Source organism: Saimiri boliviensis, chromosome 12 (genome assembly GCF_048565385.1).
Source record: "Saimiri boliviensis isolate mSaiBol1 chromosome 12, mSaiBol1.pri, whole genome shotgun sequence".
NCBI lineage: Eukaryota > Metazoa > Chordata > Mammalia > Primates > Cebidae > Saimiri > Saimiri boliviensis.
In genome coordinates this window covers 51430157-51448687 of record NC_133460.1, presented here as the reverse complement: position 1 = coordinate 51448687, position 18531 = coordinate 51430157, and positions in this window count along the sequence as shown.

The following is an 18531-nucleotide window of genomic DNA, read 5'->3' as shown; positions in this document are numbered from 1 at the left end:
CTTCAGAGCTCAGCCAGCAGATCCTGGTGAGTTCTAGTTGTTTACAGGAGTGGGACAGAACAGCTGGCAGGTTTGGTGTTTATAAGACAGAAAGTGCAACACGAGATTTGTGTTAATTTTCAGACTGAAACTCTTAGTCTTTTTCTTTCTTATCCTACCTCTCAACTCCATACTGAGTCGTCTTGGATATTTTTCCTCTAGAATAGAGCACTAAAGACATGAGCCAGGGTTTACCTTCACAAAACCTGACATCTGCCTTTGGATGTCAGGTTAGGAGTGACTGCACAGGGTTAAGAGTGCTGGAGATCAGAGCAGCTGTTGAGAGAAGTAAGGATGGATCACAGCTCTTCTAGTGACTTCCGGGGAACACTCACTCATTTATTCAACAAACACATGCTGTGGGTGTGCTGGGCACTGTGCTGGTTCCTTTCACGTTGCTTCTGTTGCTCAAAGAGTTCTGGGTAGGGATGACTGTGGGTCTCAGATCCAGAATCTTAGCATTGCAAGGAATCTTTTTACAAATGGTAACTGCAGCCATTCATTAATTTAAAAAAGCTGGAGTGTTGGACGTTGTGCCAAATACTGAGGATCCATAAAGCATGAAAATGGAGGTCCAGAGAGAGGTGGGAAGTGATTTGCCCAGGGTTTTAATCTAGGATTCCAGCACCTGGACCAGAAGCTACCTTCCCAACCACACCCACGGTGTTCCTGCCTCAGCGTGCCCCAGCCATCCTTGAGGATTCCTTTTGTTTCCCAGGACCGGGGTTTGGGGCCTGGAGAAAGGCCACAGAGAAGCAGTAGATTGCTTTCTAGCTGATAACAACAATGGTCTCCCCTGGAGTGAGGGTTGGAAGATCTTCCTGTTGGCTGGAGTTCAGAAGGCTTAGAAAACTTCTGTCAGTTCTTTCAATGAGCCACCTGCTCTCTAAATTCTGGGTCTTCACAAACGGTTAGTTCTGCTCAAACTGCTTTTCCCAGTTTCCTTCATCTGGCAAATTTCTCTCGCCCCGCTTTGGGTCTCAGCTTCAAGATCTATCTCTTCTTCAAGGAGATGTTCCTGGGCCCTCAGCCTTGGGTCCCCGTGCTCTGCGGTCATCTATGACACCTGGACTTCCCCTGAGATAATCTGAGCCCTTGGGACTGCTCCTACTTAGAATGTCTTTGTTTCCACTAGACTGTGATCTCTAGGATGGGCAGAGACTCTGTGTATTTGTTTTTGGCAATTGTGTGCCCATTATCTCAACCAGTGCTCACTACAGAGTAGGTGGGTTTTTTTTTTGTTTTTTTGTTTTTTGTTTTTAATCTTTATTTTGGTCAGGGGCTTAGAACAGAGTAGGTGTTTACTGTGCAGTTACTGAGTGACAGTGAGCTGTAGCTGGGGGAAAGGCCTTCACATGAGTGGCTTTAATTCAAGTCATTCAATGACTGTGGATCAAGGACTTCACACACACAAGGCAAAGGGTGTGATTGGACAGGGTACAAAGATGACTTGGAAAAAGAGGTTTGCAATCTAGTAGAGGGTGTATAATCTAGAAGTCAGTTCAAAAATTGCAAATATGGGCCGGGCTTGGTTGCTCATGCCTGTAATCTCAGCAGTTTGGGAGGCCAAGGCAGGCAGATTACCCAAGGTCAGGAGTTCGAGACCGGCCTGGCCAACATGGCAAAACCCTGTCTCCACTAAAAATACAAAAAAAGAAAAAAAAAGAAAAAAAAATTTAACAGGGCATGGTGGCACGCACCTGTAATTCCAGTTACTCAGGAAGCCAAGGCAGGAGAATTGCTTGAACCTGGAAAGCAGAGGTTGTGGTGAGCCAAGACTGTGACACTGCCCTCCAGCTGGGGGACAGAGGGAGACTCCATCTCAAAAAAAAAAAAGCAAAGATAACCAGGTACAGTGGCTCATGCCTGTAAGCCTAACACTTTGGGAGGCCGAGGTGGGAGGACCACTTGAGCTTAGGAGTTTGAGAACAGCCTGGGCAACATAGTGGACATTGTCTCTGTTATTTAAAAAAAAAAGAAAAATTGCAAAGCTCTCTTCTAACCAGAGAGCCTCCATCCCACCTAAGTCCCCTGTTCCTCTCTGCTGGCCCACTCATCCTTGGCTGCTTAGTCTGGGACCCAGCATATGTCTCTGAGTTCCAGGACTTTACACAGCACAGAAGAATCCAGGGGCTGGTGTGGCTGCCGCACAGAGGCTTATGGCAGGAGATCAGCAGTCGAGGGAGTTCATGCAGAGGGCAGATTCTCCCGGCTCTGGGCAGAGCAGGGCTCAGGCTCAGTGTCCTCTGGACAGCTCTGGGCTCACCTGCCTGAGCTTTTATCTATTTTATTTTTTATTTATTTACACTGCATCATCTGCTGGATTCTATTTTAGAGAATTCATTAAGAAAGGTGGCTCACACCTTTGTAACCCCAGCACTTTGGGAGGCTGAGGTGGAGGAAGGCTTGAGCCCAGAAGTTCAATACCAGCCTGGGCAAAACAGTGAGACCCTGTCTCTACAAAAAATAAGAAAATTAGTGGGGGCTGGTGGTGCATACCTGTAGTCCCAGCTACTTGGGAGGATGAGGCAGGAGGATCAATTGATCCAGGGAGGTCGAAGCTGCAATGAGCCAAGGTCACGCTGCTGCACTCCAGCCTGGGCGATAGAATGACACCCTGTCTCAAACAAAGAAACAAAAAATAAAAAAGAGAAAGCACCTGTTTTCGAACTTACCTGGAGAGAAAATTTTAGAGAAAACGCTCACATTTATTGCAAGAGTTTGAAATAATGCCTCAAAATCAGTTATATTGAAGTGACATGAGACCTGCATCCAAGAACCTTTAATAAATACTGGCAGCTGGGCACGGTGGCTCACGCCTGTAATCCTAGCACTTTGAGAGGTCAAGGTGGCCGATTGCCTGAGGTCAGGAGTTCAAGACCAGCCTGGCTAACATAGTGAAACCCTGTCTCTACTAAAAATACAAAAATTAGTTGGGTGTGGTGGCAGGTGCCTGTAATCCCAGCTACTTGGGAGGCTGAGGCAGGAGAATCGCTTAAACCTGGGAGGTGGAGGTTGCGGTGAGCTAAGATCACGCCATAACACTCCAGCCTGAGCGAGGAGCAAAACTATCTCAAAATAAATAAATAAATGAATAAATAAAACAAGCAAACAAATAAGTAAATACTGGCATAGGCTGGGCACACGGTGGCTCATGTCTTAATCCCAACATTTTGGGAGGCCCGGTCGGGAGGGTTGCTTGAGCCCAGGAGTTCCCAGACCATCCTGGGCAACATAATGAGACCCTGTCTCTACAAAAAATACAAAAATGAGTTAGGGGTGGTGGTGCACACCTCTAGTCCCAGCTACTTAGGAGGGTCAGGCTCACTTGAGCCCAGGAGTTGGAAGCTATAGTGAGTGATGATGGCACCACTGCACTCCAACCTGGGTGAAGGTGAACCCCCCCCCTCTAAAATAAACAAACAAATATAAATACTGATGTCGGTTGTTCCTCCCAGTTTCCCTAAACCTCAGTTTTGTCATCTGAAGGCTGTTTTGTTGTGAGGGACATGAAATGCGACTGTGGGAGGGCACCCGGCAGGCTGAAGATGCTTTGGAAATGCGGGATGGGTCAGAATCTTAAGTGCTGTGGAGTCTGGTGGCTGGGGGCCTCACGCAGCAGGAGGGCACAATGGAGACGTACTCCCTGGGTCATACAGTGGGCTGCACACAGGTGCAGGCAGGCAAACCAGCCCTGAGGCTAGGGAAGAGGCAGCACTAGGACCCAGGGGCCAAGTATGCAGCAGGCTCTGCCGGATAAGTTCTCAGCCAGAACACAATGTTCTCAGTGTACCCACAGGAAACCCTGAAGAAGAAGAGAACTGCACATGGCCTCTGCTGGGTGTGTTCTGGTCACAGCCTTTTATTCTTTTTCCTAACCTCAGTCCCCACTTTCACATCCTGTAACCTGCATTGCTGCCCCACCCCACCCTGCTGGGCTGGTCCCAGGCCCCAGGAGAGCCATCAGTGCAGGAAGTCCAAGGCCTGGCCAGGTTCGACCATTTTCAAATAAGACCCGTTTGCTTCTAACCTCGGTTTCCTGAATCAAGACCCTTTGTGATGGAAACTTTTTACAGTGCAAAAGACAGACACAGGGGACAAAGTTGTGTTTCTACGGTGGCCAGGGTCTTGGCCCAGAGGCAAGGGAAACAGCTGATAACCTCCGTTCCACCTCCTCCCTTCCTCTCGGAAGGCCGGGTCCCACCTGGGACAGGGGAGGGCCTCCGCTGCCGCTGCCTAAACCAGAGGGAACTTGGAGCTGCTTGGGGGATCTGCGCCAAGTTTGGAGCAGAACATCCTATGATGTGGTTCCTAGTTTTTATTTCCACGATTGCTATAATATGTTGTCCCACCAAGCTATTTTTATTGAATGAAAAAAAAAAAATGCAAACCTCTGCAAAACCAGGAATCCTCTGTTAGAGGGAAGGACAAGGTGAACTTTTCACTTCCTTCCCTGCAGCCTGTCAACTCAGTCTGTGGTTTATGTTATATTCAATCTCACTTTTTGCCTCCTTGTTTTTGAAGCTGCAAGAGCGAGGCTCTTAAACTTATGTGTCTCCTGCAGGTTGCATGAGGCTTTTAGAAGTACCTTTTTGGGGTTGGGCGCGGTGGCTCATACCTGTAATCCTAGCACTTGGGAGGCCAAGGCAGGTGGATCACCTGAGGTCAGGAGTTTGAGACCTGCCTCGCCAACATGGTGAAACCCCATCTCTACTGAAAATACAAAAATTAGGCGGGCATGGTGGCATGTGCTTGTTGTCCCAGCTACTTGGGAGGCTGAGGTAGGAGAATCGCTGGAACCCCAGGGGTGGAGGTTGTAGTGAGCTGAGATTGTGCCAGTACACTACAGCCTGGACGATAGTTCGAGACTGTCTGAAAAAAAAAAAAAAAAAAAAAAAAAAGTGCCTTTTGTGAATTCTCACAACAGCAAAATAGAGATCTATTAGCCTCTGGGCAGCCTCAGGAAAAGGTGGGTCTGAATATAGTGAACAAGGAGGGAGAACCTGTGAGAAACCCAGAAGCCCAGCACAATCCCAGCCAACTTCTGGCAAACTGCATTGTTGGGGACTGCAAGTAAAGGGCAGAGCTGTGCACAGGCTGCATTCCTGCTACCTTAGTGAAAGGCCTGGCCATTGAAAATAAGACCCAGTGCCTATATGAAGTTCCGTTAATAAGGCTCCTTCTACTCTGGCATTGCAGAGTCCCTTTCCAGATGTTGGTTGGTAAAAGGGTTTTCGTGTGTCCTAGGCCTGTAGATTCAACTGGGTGCTTCCTAGACTGGCCCAAGCTCAGGGATTCCCTTCTCGGGGAAGAGGGTTCCAAAAGCAGATGCTGCTGCTGCTCCTGGGGAAATCTGCTGAAGGCTGGGGACCCCAAAAGACCTACATTCCATTCTTGGTTTCGTCAACTTGATGAAGCCTGTGCAAATCACTTTCCCACTCAAGGATTTTCATAACTTTGCCAATAAAAATAACAACTGGAGGCTAGGCACAGTGGTTTACACTTGTAATCCCGGCACTTTGGTAGGCTGAGGAGGGGGGATTACTTGAGATCAGGAGTTCGAGACCAGCCTGGGCAACATGGTGAATACCCCATTTCTACTAAAAATACAAAAATTAGCCAGGTGTGGTGGCACACGCCTCTCATCCGAGCTACTAGGAAGACTGAGGCAGGAGAATTACTTGAACCTGGGAGGCAGAGGTGGTAGTGAGCCACTTCAGCCTGGTCAATAGAGTAAGACTCCATCTCAAAAAAATAGTCAGGCGTGGTAGTTCACACCTGTAATCCCAGCACTTTGGGAGGCTGAGGCAGGCAGATCATGAGTTTGGGAGTTGCCAGCCTCACCAACATGGAGAAACCCTGTCTCTACTAAAAGTACAAAATTAGCTGGGCATGGTGGCACATGCCTGTGATCCCAGTTACTCGGGAGGTTGAGGCAGGAGAGTTGCTTGAACCTGGGAGGTGGAGGTTGCAGTGAGCCAAAATTGTGCCATTGCACTCCAGCCTGGGCAACAAGAGTGAAACTCCGTCTCAAAAATAAATAAATAAATAAATAAATAAATAAATAAATAAATAAAGTAAAGAGAGGCCTGGGTTAGAGATTGTTGTTGTGGGTTGAATTGTGTTGTCCTCACTCCAGTTTGTATGTTGAAGTCCTAACCCCAGTACCTCAGAATGTGACCTTATTTGGAGATGGGTCTTGAAAGAGGTCATCTAGTTGAAATGAGATCAGTAGGGTAGGCCCTAATCCAATGGGACTGGTGTCCTTATAAAAAGGGGACATTTGGACAGAGACATGCATAAAAGAAAGACTAGCCGGGCATGGTGGCTCAAGCCTGTAATCCCAGCACTTTGGGAGGCCGAGGTGGGTAAATCACAAGGTCGAGAGATCGAGACCATCCTGGTCAACAAGGTGAAACCCCATCTCTACTAAAGATACAAAAAATTAGCTGGGCATGGTGGCACGTGCCTGTAATCCCAGCTACTCAGGAGGCTGAGGCAGGAGAATTGCTTGAACCCAGGAGGCAGAGGTTGCGGTGAGCCGAGATCGCGCCATTGCACTCCAGCCTGGGTAACAAGAGCGAAACTCCGTCTCAAAAAAAAAAAAAAAAAAAAGAAAGAAAGACTAAGTAAAGAGACATTGGGCATTGGGAGAAGATGGCCAAGGAGACAAGCCTGGAACAGATTTTTTCCCTCACAGCCCTCAGAAGAAACCAGTCTTGCTGGCATCTTGATCTTGGACTTCTAGCTTCTAGAACTGTAAGACAATAAGCTTCTGTTGTTTAAAGCACTTGGTCTGTGATATTTTGTTATGACAGCCCTGGCAAACTAATATAATAGCCAAGGACCCATCAGTCTTAGGCTGTAGGATTCTTTTATGCCATCCCTGCCATGACTTGGTGGCTTCCTCCCATCCCACATGGTCTTTGTGTAAATGACATCATGTGTGGGGAGTGCTTGGCACAATGCCCCACCTAAAGTAACCCCTTGCTCATCATGTGTTAACCATGATGAGTGTTACCAGGGTTCCCAGTGCCTGGGTGCTACTTGTACCTACCCTGAGACCTGGGGTACAGAATGAGAGGTGTGAGTTCTGAGCCCAGGTCCTCCTGATCATCACACCTGCCTTTGTTACTGAAGACTTTTCATCCCCTTCATCAGCTTCCAATTAGGCTACTCCTAGGAGCCTTTTTTTTTTTGAGATGGAGTCTCGCTCTGTCGCCCAGGCTGGTGTGCAGTGGTGTGATCTCGGCTCACTGCAACTTCTGCTTCCTGTGTTCAAGCAATTCTCCTGCCTCAGCCTCCTGAGTAGCTGAGACTACAAGTGGCACCATCATGCCTGGCTAATTTTTGTATTTTTAGTAGAGACAGGGTTTTACCATGTTGGCCAGGCTGCTCTTGAATTTCTGGCCTCAAGTGATCTGCCTGCCTCAGCCTCCCAAAGTGCTGGGATTACAGGTGTGAGCCACCACACCTGGCCTGGCCTAACTCTTTTGAGTGGAAAGTGCACCATGGCCACAGAGCCAGCATGGTAGAAAGAGAGACTGCAATAACTCAGAGTGGAAGATTGCTTACCTGTCCTTGGGCAGGAAATTCCCCTTTGCAGTTGGAGGAGGAATTGATCCCAAGGTCAAGTGAAGCTGCAGACCTTTGGGGCTCAGCCTCTATTTTCCTATTTGCCTAATAAGGACCCTCCTTGGCTGGCAGAGTACTGGGTAAGGCTTAACTAGAGGTGGTGTCAGGGCCCTGTGTTTCAGACAGCAAGGCTGCCTTCCTCCTTGACCCTTCATCCTGCTCTTCCAGCATCTTTTCTAGTCCTTGGGATGGATACCTCTGTGTCGAGAGATGCCTTGGGGACAATATTCTGCCTTCTTCCTGGCTCCTGAGTCTATTGGTTTCTCGAGGCAACTTATACTCAAGCTGTGGTCTTGGGCTGCTCCTGAGAGTCTGATTTTCCTTTTCATTATCAGGAATGCAGACAAAAAGCATTCTCTCTCTCTCTCTCTTTCTTTTTTTTTTTTTTTTTTTTTGAGACAGAGTCTTGCTCTGTCACCCAGGCTGGAGCTCAGTGGGGCAATCTTGGCTTACTGCAATCTCTGCCTCCTGGGTTCAAGTGATTCTCATGCCTCAGTTTCCCAAGTAGTTGGGATTACAGGCATGTGCCACCACACCTGGCTAATTTCTTTTTTCCATATTTTTAGTAGAGATAGGGTTTTACCATGTTGACCAGGATAGTCTCGAACTCCTGACCTCAGGTCATCCACCTGCCTTGGCCTCCCAAAGTGCTGGGATTACAGGTGTGAGCCACTGTGCCCGGCCCCTTAATTTTTGTATTTTTAGTAGAGATGGGGTTTCACCATGTTGGCCAGACTGGTCTCGAACTCCTGACCTTGCGATCAGCCCATCTTGGCCTTCTAAAGTGCTAAGATTACAGGTGTGAGCAACCGTGCCTGGCCATGCACAAAGCATTCTTTGCCTTGAGCATTGGAGCAGGATTACAGAATGAGCCCTGAGTCCTTTCTGGGGAATGACATTGGTCTAGGGTGGCAAAATCCTAGGCTGTCCTCTGATCATTGTGTGTTTATTTTGAAAGCTTAGTTGCTCTGACTTTGTAAGATACTACAAATTTGACTCTATTTTGGAAACTGCAGAAAGTTAAGTGGGTAGAGTGTGACTTGAACAGCCCCCCAAACGTAACCTTTCAGTTTGCTAAACAAACGTCCGTGTTTGTGTGGTTTATCTTCAAATATGTGTTTGGAGATTTCTGAGAAAAGAGAGGGAGAGAAAGGGTGTGGGAGTCTACTTCAGGCTTTTAGGGGCCATGGAAAAAGGGAGGAGAAGCCATTTGGGGGAAAAACATCTTTCTGCTATGTCCATATACTTTAAATGTGATCATTTCAGGCTGCCTCTTATCCTGGCTTTTGGCTCAGAGCCCAGAAGGAAGGCTCCTTCCATAATTCTTTGTGTATTTACGACATATGCCTTTCCCTTAAAGTAAATAAAAAACTAAAAATCTGTGAATGCTGTCTGCAGTCAAAGCAAAAATACTGCTCACCACCTAGTGGTCTGCAAAGTTCACATTTGCTGCATTACACCAGCCTAAGGGTCTAAGCCTTCCAGGCTCAGATGAGCCAGCCTGCTTTCTAAGTTATTTATTGTGCAAGTTGGGATTCTTGGCCTCCTTCTTAGGCATCCCTGGCTCTTTCAGAGAAATGTGCTTTGGATGGAAAGTAGAGCGTGGTGAATAAGGCTCAGACAATCTGGTTCTTGCTTCCTCCTCCTGAGACTTCTCACCACACCCCCGTTTACGCGCCTGTGCTCCAGCCACACCAAATGAGCTGCAGTTCCACATGGGTGTTCCAAGGGACTTGCCGTACCTGACTTTGCACATGCTGTTCCCTGTGCTTGGCATCTTCCCCTTTGTGCTTGGCGTGCGCTCGTTCTCTTTGACACGTTCAAGAGCAGGCTCGCTTCTCTAGGAAAGGCTCCTTGTCATCTCCTCGGCATTCCCACCCCCACGTCCTCTTGGCTTCCATGGCAGCCTGTACAGGCCAGGCCCATGGCCTTATCCCGCAGTATGTATTGCATGTGTCTCTTTACTCCTCTGTCACTTCCATGGGTCCAAGAGGCTTCCAGATCTGACTACGTAACTGTCACATGCGACCCCCTTTCCCTTAGACCTGCGAGATCCCAGGAATGAAGCCAAGAGTCTGCATTTGCTTTTTTTCAGCTTAATTCTGAAGCATGCCAGGTTTGGAAACTATGCCCTATTTTTTTTTTTTTCTCTTTCCCTATGCATTGCCTGTGCCATAGTAGACCCTCAATAAGCGGTTGACCCTGTTAGTTTCTCTTTGGGGGCCTCTTTTTGTTTTCACTTCCTTCCCTCTCTAGCCTAGACCAGCAGTTTGCTTAGCCCCTTACCCCTGCCACGCAAGATTTTAACCACCAGCTGCTCATTTTTTCCATTCCTCCCGCCAGGCTGCTGGGAGCTGCTGGTGGACTTCCCCAAAGATTGGGGCTCCTGCAAACTCAACAGCTCTCACTGCCACAGGCCCCCAAATGGGCTTGGCAAGCCTTTTGACCCTGGGACACAGGCAGTAGGCCAACTTGCCTCTCCTTCGTTGAGAAAATAGAGGTCATCGGACGGGAATGCCCCCTCTTCCTGCCGCCTCTCCCACACATTTACTCACATCAGCACTGTCCGGTTCTCCTGCCTCATGCCAGCCAGACTCTGGCTCCCACCTCCTCCCAATTCCTCAGGGATCTGTCTGTCAATTATCCCCTTTTTCTTTGACCTCTCCCATCGTAAAAGAAAAAAAAGAACTCTTCGCTATGCATTCTCCTTGAGCTGTCCCCCTCCCAATCCCTCATTTTTGCCTCCCATTCCCATCAAACTTTGTCTTTTATTTTATTATTTTTTTTTTGAGATGGAGTCTTGCTCTTGTTGCCCAGGCTGGAGTGCAATGGTGCGATCTTGGCTCACTGCAACCTCTGCTTCTCGGGTTCAAGCTATTCTCCTGCCTCAGCTTCCTGATAAGCTAGAATTACAGGCATTTGCCACCATGTCTGGCCAATTTTGTATTTTTATTAGAGATGTGGTTTCTCCATGTTGGTCAGGCTGGTCTCAAAGTCCTGACCTCAGGTGATCTGCCCGCCTCAGCCTCCCAAAGTGCTAGGATTACAGATAGGAGCCACTGTGCCCAGGCGGTCCGTCAAACTTCTTGAAAGTGTTGCCTGGATTTAGCCCCTCTTTCCCCCCTTCCCCTGACTCTTCTCCTGCAGCGTTCTGGCTCTGTCTCTGCTACCCTGAAATGGCTTCTCTTAAGACAAAGTCACCAGCCAGGTGCAGTGGCTCAGGCCTGTAATCATAGCACTTTGGGAGGCCAGGGTGGGAGGGTTGCTTGAGCCCAGGAGTCTGAGACCAGCCTGGGCAACATGGCAAACATGGCATTTTGTCTCTACTAAGATACAAAAATTAGCCAGGCATGGTGGCATGCACTTGCAGTCTCAGCTAATCAGGAGACTGAGATGGGAGGATTGCTTGAGCCTGGCGGGGCAAGGTTACAGTGAGCTGTGATCTCGTGTCACTGCACTTCAACCTGGGTAGCAGAGCGAGACCCTGTCTCAAAAAAAAAAAAAAAAAAGTCACCAACAGTCTCATGGTAAGATCCCAATGGCCGGATGTGGTGGCTCACGTCTGTAATCCCAGCACTTTGGGAAGCCGAGGCAGGTGGATCACCTGAAGTGAGGAGTTCAAGACCAGGCTGGCCAACATGGTAAAACCCTGTCTCTACTAAAAATGCAAAAATTAGCTGGGCGTAGTGTGGGCACCTGTAATCTCAGCTACTCAAGAAGCAGGAGAATTGAGGGCCTGGTGCGGTAGCTCATGCCTCTAATCTCAACACTTTGGGAGACTGAGGTGGGCGGGATCACCTGAGGTCAGGAGTTCAAGACCAGCCTGACCAACATGGAGAAACCCTGTCTCTACAAAAAATACAAAAAATTAGCCAGGCGTGGTGGTGCATGCCTGTTATCCCAGCTGCTTGGGAGGCTGAGGTAGGAGAATCGCTTGAACCCGGGAGGCGGAGGTTGTGGTGAGCTGAAATCGTTCCATTGCACTCCAGCCTGGGCAACAAGAGCCAAACTCTGTCTCAAAAAAAAAAAAAAAAGAAGAAGAAGAAGAAGCAGGAGAGTCACTTGAGCCCAGGAGGCAGAGGTTGCAGTGGGCCCTCTCCTTCCTTTGTCTCACTCACTTAATTGACTTAATTGCTTGGCTGTACCACATACTGCTGTTTGCGGCCTTCTTCTCAAAATGTGCTTTCCCCTTGGTTTCTGTGATGCCATATTCCTTGTTCCCTGTCTCTCTGGGGACTTCCTGCCAGTTGCTTCCCTGGGTCTTCCTCCTCTGCCTGTCCCTTACATGTCTGATGATCCTTCCTTGGTGTGATTCACTCCTGACTCCATGGGCTCTCTCCCTGGACAATCTATCCACTCTCCACCTTTGACTTAATAAACAACTCCAGGCTGCTGAGTCCCAAATCTAACTCCAGCCCAGCTCACTCTCCAGACTGCCGACCCGTGGAGCCACCTGCCTCCTGGTCATCTCTTTAGCCTGCTCCTCTCTGTACCCCTGTCTCAGTCAATGGTACCACTAGTCCCTCAGCTCCTGACACAAGAAAACCTGGGAGTCCTCTCCTTTGAGTTATCCAAGTTCCACCAGTCACCAAATCCTGTATATGACACGTCTTTTTTTTTTTTTTTGGAGTCTCGTTCTGTTACCCAGGCTGGACGGAGTACAATGGTGCAATCTCAGCTCACTGCAACCTCTGCCTCCTAGGTTCAAACGATTTTCCTGCCACCGGCTCCTGAGTAGTTGGGAGTACAGGTGCTCACCACCGTGCCCTGGCTAATTTTTCTCTTTTTGTAGATACGGGGTTTCACCATGTTGGCCAGGCTGGTCTCGAACTTCCTAGCCTCATGTGATCCACCTGCCTCCATCTCCCAAACTGCTGGGATTACAGGCTGAGCCATTGTGCTGGCCTTTTTTTTTTTTTTTTTTGAGACAGGATCTTGCTCTGTCACCCAGACAATGGCACAATCATTTTTTCACAGCCTTGAACTCCAGGGCTCAAGCACTCCTCCTGCTTCCGTCTCTGGGGTAGCTAGGACTACAGGTATGTGCCATCATGACTGGCTGATTTGTAAATTTTTTTTTTTTTTTTTTTTTTGATTTGTAAATTTTTTTGTAGAGGTGGGAGTCTCACTATGTTGGCCAGGCTGGTCTTAACTCCTGGCCTGAAGCGATCCTCCCATTTGGGCCTCCAAAAGTGTGGGATTACAGGCGTGAGCCACCATGCCCTGCCCCCACTTACTTTTTCTTCAGGTCTCAGCCCAAACCTCATCCTTCATTAAAGCCCTCTTTGATGCCTGGCCCAGCTGGATTGGTTGTCTCAGCTACGGCATTGTCTAGCACCTTCTACTTTCCCAATCAGAGCAGTTATTAGGCTTAAAATGACCTTTCTGTCCCTCTTAATATTTATTTATAAACTTCTTTTTTTTTTTGAGACGGAGTTTCGCTCTTGTTACCCAGGCTGGAGTGCAATGGCGCGATCTCGGCTCACTGCAACCTCCGCCTCCTGGGTTCAGGCAATTCTCCTGCCTCAGCCTCCTGAGTAGCTGGGATTACAGGCACGCGCCACCATGCCCAGCTAATTTTTTGTATTTTTAGTAGAGACGGGGTTTCACCATGTTGACCAGGTTGGTCTCGATCTCTCGACCTTGTGATCCACCCGCCTCGGCCTCCCAAAGTGCTGGGATTACAGGCTTGAGCCACCGCGCCCGGCCTATTTATAAACTTCTTAAGGTTGATGACTGTGTCTTGTTTTATAGCATATCCTTGGCATCTAGCAGACACTAGACACATAGTGAGTGCTAAGTGTCTGCTGAAAGAACAGAAGGCATTTGGAAAGGAACAGCCCCTCTACTGCTGTTAGTAACAAACTGTATGTTGTTTCATTACCTGCTGTAAACAGGTTTTTTTTTTTTTTGTTTGAGATAGAATCTCGCTCTGCCTCCCAGAGCGAGATCTGCAGTGGTGCGATCTTGGCTCACTGCAACCTCCACCTCCCGGGTTCTAGAGATTCTCTTGCCTCAGCCTCCCAAGTGGCTGGGATTACAGGCATGCACCACCATGCCAGCTAATTCTTGTACTTTTAGTAGAGACAGGGTTTTGCCATGTTGGCCAAGCTGGTCTCAAACTCCTGACCTCAGGTGATCTGCCCACCTTGGCCTCTCAAAGTGCTACAGACCACAGCACCTGACCTCTAAACAGCTTATGTTAGAAAAAGAAACAGGCTTTTGGGAAAACAACCTTCTGGGGAAACTTGACAGACTAGAGAAATGAGAGTACCTGTGAGGTGAGACTAGCTCGTCTATGCTGACGTGATCCTACCACCAGGCCCGTGGCAGGAGCCCATGAGGATGGTAGGGAACCACCAGTGCCCTTTGCCTTGGCTCATTGTGTGGATGGGATCATATGAGATGGCTGCTTTGGAATGGTTTCCATTTGTTCCACAGCCTCCACGTGTCAGGGTGATGTTACAGGAGCTCTGGGCTGAGATCTGGGTGATAGTCTTGGCTGTGCCCATTAACTATCTGAATTACCTCAGGTATTACTCCACTATGGATTTTGCCTTAGAAATAGCTAGTAGTGGCCGGGCGCGGTGGCTCAAGCCTGTAATCCCAGCACTTTGGGAGGCCGAAGCAGGTGAATCACAAGGTCAAGAGATTGAGACCATCCTGGTCAGCATGGTGAAACCCCGTCTCTACTAAAAATACTAAAAATTAGCTGGGCATGGTGGCGCGTGCCTGTAATCCCAGCTACTCAGGAGGCTGAGGCAGGAGAATTGCCTGAACCCAGGAGGCGGAGGTTGCGGTGAGCCGAGATCGAGCCATTGCACTCCAGCCTGGGTAACAAGAGTGAAACTCCGTCTCAAAAAAAAAAAAAAAAAAAAAAAAGAAATAGCTAGTAGTTTCTTTCTTTTATTTGTTTTTTTGAGACGGAGTCTCACTCTGTCATCCATACTGGAGTGCAGTGGCGTGATTTCAGCTCACTGCAACCTCCACTTCCTGGGTTCAAGTGATTTTCCTGCCTCAGCCTCCCATGCAGTTGGGATTACAGGCACACACCACCTCACCCAAATAATTTTTGTATTTTTAGTAGAGACAAGGTTTTACCATCTTGGCCAGGCTGGCCCACTTTGCCCTCCCAAAGTGCTGGGATTACAGGCATGAGCCACCATGTCTGGCCTAGAAATAGCTAGTGGTTTTTAAAATAGAGACAACACACAAATTCCTATGTATTTGCTCCGCAGAGACCTATGATACACCTACTATGTGCCATGTAGTGTCCTAGGTACTGAGGATACAGCAGTGAACCAGATAGGTAACGTCCCAACTTCCTATATGTAAATGCAGGGGGAACTAGACGACCTCTGAGGTCTCTTTCAGCTCTACAATTCCAAGACCCTCTCTTTGACCAGATGCTAATACATTTATGCACAGAAGGCTAGTGTCATCTCCATCCCAAACTCAGCTCTGGGAAAACAGGAAAAGATCTGGTATCATTACAGTTGGCCTGTAGTCCAAGCTTTAACTCTCCCAAGTACCTGTAACTCAAGACTATCATCTCTTTAGTTAAATGAAAGGCTTTGTTTTGGTTGAACTTCAGGCAATTAGAAGGCCTGGCAAGATATTTTCGACAAAGTTAGGTGCTCTGGCCAAAGGACAGGGAGAGGCAAAGCGGCCTCCTCCAAGTATAGTATTTTTTTACGTTTGCCTAAAAGGGGGCCAGCTCCTGAGCAGCTTCCTCCTCTTCCTCTGGATGATAGGAGTCTCCTGGCTCTGGCCTCTTCCCTTTACAGAGGTGAGGGTTCTAGCCTTAAGGCCCGGTTTCTACCATTTTAGTATCTGGTACTCTGACTGGGAACAGCAGATTCAAAGACTCACAGCCACGTGGGGAAGGGGAGCCACAGGCTGCAGGCAAATGGGCAGATAAAGAGAGGTCCTCGGGTCAGGAACCTGATTTAGGGTCCAGACACTGTCATTCCGGGTGTCAGTTAGGGGACAGCAGTAATCAGTAACACATTTGTGTATTAGTGAAACCTCTGGACTTCAAAGCTGATGCTGGACAATTAATTGTGAAGTCAAAAGGGGAAATTTTGTTTGTGTAAAACAAGTATTATTGCTATCTCATTACCATGAGATAAAAGTTACATGGAATTATGTGTCAGATTGACATTAACAATTTCTTTTTTTGAGACAGAGTCTTGCTTTGTCACCCAGGCTGGAGTGCAGTGGTGCGATCTTGGCTCACTGCAACCTCTGCCTCCTAGGTTCAAGTGATTCTCCTGCCTCAGCCTCCTGAGTAGCTAGGATAACAGGTGTCTACCCCCATGCCCAGCTGATTTGTGTATTTTTAGTAGAGACAGGGTTTCTCCATGTTGGCCAGGCTGGTCTTGGAACTCCTGACCTTAAGTGATCCTCCTGCCCTGGCCTCCCAAAGTGCTGGTATTACAGGTGTGAGCCACCGCACCCAGCCCCTTGCTTATTAGCTATAATCTTGGTATCTTACCTTCTCTGTGCCTGTTTTCTCAACCATAAAATAACACTTGCCTATCTTAAGTTTGCTGGGTATGGGGGCTCATGCAGGCCAAGGCTGAGGATCACTTGAGCTCAGGAGTTTGAGACTAGCCTGAACAACACAATGAGACCCCATCTCTACAAAAATAATAATAAAAGAAGCCAGATATGGTGACATACACCTGTGGTCCCAGCTACTCCAGAGGCTTAGGCGGGAGGATTGCTTGAGTCCAAAAGGTTGGAGCTGTGGTGAGCTATGATTGCATCACTGCACTCCAACCTGGGCAACAGAGTGAGACCCTATGAAAAAGCAAAAAACCTGTCTAATTTATTTACAGGATTGATGAGAGAATCAAGAGACAAGGTAAGTGAAAATACTTTGGAAAATGTCTTATGCACAAAAGGCAGTGTTACCACCTGCGCTCTTAGGGTGGCCGACTGTGGGTCCTGGTCACTGGTTGCCATCTGCCCTCTGGGGATACTTGGGTGTCCCCAGAACAGCCTTCCCTAAGCTGTTAATATTTTCTCCATCTTGAATCTTAAGAGGATATGTAGAAGCCAGCATACAGCTAATTCCTGTTTCTGAAGCCATTCCTTCATCATGCTTGAGCTCTCTTTTTGCCAAGCCCTGGGAGGGAGGAGGGAAGGTGGTGCAAGGCTTATTTTCTCCAGGTAGTTACTTCATTTTACTATTTTTTTTTTTTTTTTTTTGAGACGGGGTTTCGCTCTTGTTGCCCAGGCTGGAGTGCAATGGCGCGATCTCGGCTCACCGCAACCTCCGCCTCCTGGGTTCAGGCAATTCTCCTGCCTCAGCCTCCTGAGTAGCTGGGATTATAGGCACGCGCCACCATGCCCAGCTAATTTTTGTATTTTTAGTAGAGACGGGGTTTCACCATGTTGACCAGGATGGTCTCGATCTCTTGACCTCGTGATCCACCCGCCTCGGCCTCCCAAAGTGCTGGGATTACAGGCTTGAGCCACCGCGCCCGGCCGTCTTGTATTTTTTTTTTTTTTTTTTTTTGAGACGGAGTTTCGCTCTTGTTACCCAGGCTGGAGTGCAATGGCGCGATCTCGGCTCACCGCAACCTCCGCCTCCTGGGTTCAGGCAATTCTCCTGCCTCAGCCTCCTGAGTAGCTGGGATTATAGGCACACGCCACCATGCCCAGCTAATTTTTTGTATTTTTAGTAGAGACGGGGTTTCACCATGTTGACCAGGTTGGTCTCGATCTCTCGACCTCGTGATCCACCCGCCTCGGCCTCCCAAAGTGCTGGGATTACAGGCTTGAGCCACCGTGCCCGGTCCATTTTACTATTTAATCAAAAAAGTTTTACGATTTTTCCTAATACAATGTACTGGGTTGGGTTTGGTGGGAGGTGGCATAGTGCATCTAAAAGAAGCTGCTTTGAGTCTGGCCGAGTTGAACTGAAGTCCAGATTTGGCCATTGACTTGGCCGCGCAGCCTTGGCAAGTGACACTTGCTCTGAGCTTCAAGTTCCTCTTCTATATTAGGGGGTATTACGTATCTTGCTGTGTTATTCAGAGGATTATAAATAATGCCTGTGAGTGACTGGTACAAGAGATAACAGATGACAGATGAGCAACTGGGATCATCTTTGAGCCCAAAGCATAGTAACAGGAGTTGTGGATGATGTGACATGACTGACAGAAAGGTACAGAGAGGGAGGTACTCTCTTCAAAAAATTGTGAGAGTCTTATTCTTGGAAAGACTAAAATGGCAGCTAAGTGATCAATGGGAAAGGTGCTTCAGAAAGCATTTTTGTTTAATGCTAAGATCACTTCAGTTTCTAAGGTCATATAAAGAAACATCCAATTTAGAGAAAATATTCTGTAATAAGTTCTAATACCAAAGTGTAAACATGAGATAACATAGTGCCTCTGCTGCATGGTTACACAAATGAAACAAGAGGAAGGCAGTGATTGCTTCTGAATTCTCACTGAAAATCCAATTTAAAGGTTTATTGCAGTCTAGGTATTTTAAAATTTTTCCTTTGGTGATTATCAAGATGGTTGATGCTAAGAAGTACTGTTAAAAACTAAAATGCTTTCAAGTAGGGAACTTCTTTGTTTTAGTTGAGAATTATTAATATGGAAAAGGTTGAGTTAGTGGACTGGTACTTCTTGTGCTCCGATTTGCATTATTTTTTATTTTTCTTATTACTTTTTGGGACAGAGTCTCGCTCTTCACCCAGGCTGGAGTGCAATGGCATGATCTCGGGTCACTGCAACCTCTGCCTCCTGGGTTTAAGTGATTCTTGTGCCTCAATCTCCTGAGTAGCTAGGATTACAAGAGTGTGCCACCACACCAGGCTGATTTTTGTATTTTCAGTAG